Raw genomic sequence first — 2,392 nt, 5'->3', positions numbered from 1 at the left:
ATTTTGGACTCCAAGATGGAAGGGGGTAAAGCTACTGAAAGTGGTGTTGAAGTTGATAATACGTTGCGTACCACATCCAATGGGTGTATATGTAATGATGCTCAGGTTCTAGGGTTCAGTGTGAGTCAGGCAGATTGTAGTGAGCCAAGTCAATGTACGTGCTCACCCTTGTCAGCACACAAAGGGTTAACTCCTGACCGTTCATGTGCAGTAACTGACGTAACATTGTCACATGAAAGTAAAATGCAGAGTGATAGAAAATCATGTGCTAATACTGCAGAGCAAATAGATTATGGACGTTCCGTAGAGAAAGGTCTACAACCAGTGGAGTAACTACCGCGGTAGCAGCAGTAGCGGCTGCTACGGGGCCCGGGGCTTGAGGGGGCCCGTGCCGCCAGCCGACACGCCCACCCAAATGCCCGGTGGCGCCGCTAGCAGCCGTTATGGCTGCTACAGCGGTAGCGCCGCTACTGTGGGGCCCGCGCCGCCGAGCCTTACACAGGCCCTCTCATCATGCCTGTAGGTGTCGCTAGCACCGGAGGGGGCCCCAGTGCTAGCGGCAGCCAAATACATGTGTTAGCACTGAATGGCCGGGCATGTTCCGTGCCTGACCATCCAGTGCCTTACAATGACACTGATTGGCTAGCGGCGCGATGACATCATCGCGCCGCTTCCATGCTTGGAAGGTGCTGATTGGCGGGGCAAGTCATTCTGCCCCGCCAATCAGCGTCATTGGAGGACGCTCGTTCAGCTCATGCAGACATGCTCAGAAGAGAGCATGTCTGCATCGCCAGTGAACAGCGTGGGAACGGGATCATGTGAGTATGGCAATTTATTTATTTTTTTCTTCAAAAATGTGAGTGGCATTATCTATAATGGGGGGGGGGGTCGTCTTTATGTGGGCTATCCTATATAGGGGGGTCTATATGTGGGGCAGTAGCTACAGGGGGCTCTATATGTGGGCCATTATATACAGGGGGGTCTATATGTGGGCCACTATATAGAGGGGTGGGTCTATATGTGGGGCACTAGCTACAGGGGAGGTCTGTATGTGGGGATGTGGGCCACTATCTACAGGGGGGTCTATGTGTGGGGCAGTATATGTGAGAAACTATACAGGGGTGGGCTATATGTAGAGCACTATCTATAGGGGAGCTATTTTTTAGGGTACTTTCTATAGGGGTGGGCTATGTGTGGGACACTATATACAGGGGTGGGATACCTGTGGGGCACTAGCAACAGGGTGGCTATATGTAGTGCACAGTCTACAGGGGTGGGCTATTTGTGGGACACTATATACACGGGGAGGTATATGTGAGACACTATCTACAGAGGTGGGCTATACGTGGAGCACTAACTATAGGGGAAGCTATATGTAGGGCAGCACGGCGGCTCAGTGGTTAGCACTATTGCCTTGCAGCTCTGGAGTCCATATGTGGGCACTATCTACAGGGGCTTCTATGTAGGTCACTATCTACAGGGGGCACGGTGTGTGTGTGTGTGTGTGTGTGTGTGTGTGTGACAGTTATATTTAGATGTGTTGAGAATTTTAACTTTGTTTATAGGTGCAGAAATGTTTTAAAACTGAGAAGCTGAAGACATCTAAACGGAAAACTGCAGAAATGGGTCATGGCCGGGAGAAATCCATCATAGGGGTCTGAACTGGAGGGAGAAGAAAAAAACTAGAATCTGAGACGTCACCGGTGAGTCACTTAATGTAAATGTTTATTCTGCCTCTAATCAGTATTGTAGTCACTGTAGGATCTGCAGCGAGATGATGGTGGTATGATTTTTTTTTTTTTGTGAAACCGCATCTCCCAGCATATCCTTACCATTGTTCCGGCCATGCTGGGAGCTGTAGTTTTACACCGTACAAACCTATACGCAGTGGCGTAACTACCGCTATAGCAGCCGTAGCGACTTCTACGGGGCCTGCAGCATGAGGGGGCCCGTGGCACCCGCCAGCACGGCCCCCACCATGACCGCAGGCTCCGCTAGCAGCCGCTATGGCTGCTACAGCGCGACGCCACTGAAGGGGTTGTTCCTACAAAAGACATGCATCCCCTATCCACAGGATAGGGGATACATGTGGGATCGCTGGGACGCCCAGCGGTGAGGAGAACGGGGGACCGAAAGTCCCCCCTAAGTTCTCCATGACAAACCTCGGACTTCCGGGGTCTGTGTCGGCAGCTCCGTAGAAATGAATGGAGCGCCGGTCGCGCTTGTGCGCATGCGTGACCAGCGCTCCTTTCATTTTTATTGAGCTGCGCAGACACCAGAAGTCCGAGGTTAGTCATGGAGAACTTCGGGGGACTTTCGGTCCCCCGTTCTCCTTATCAATGCCAGCGATCGCACATGTATCCCCTATCCTGTGGATAGGGGATGCATGTCT

Source organism: Rhinoderma darwinii, chromosome 3 (assembly GCF_050947455.1).
Source record: "Rhinoderma darwinii isolate aRhiDar2 chromosome 3, aRhiDar2.hap1, whole genome shotgun sequence".
Lineage (NCBI taxonomy): Eukaryota > Metazoa > Chordata > Amphibia > Anura > Rhinodermatidae > Rhinoderma > Rhinoderma darwinii.
This window is presented reverse-complemented; position numbering follows the sequence as displayed.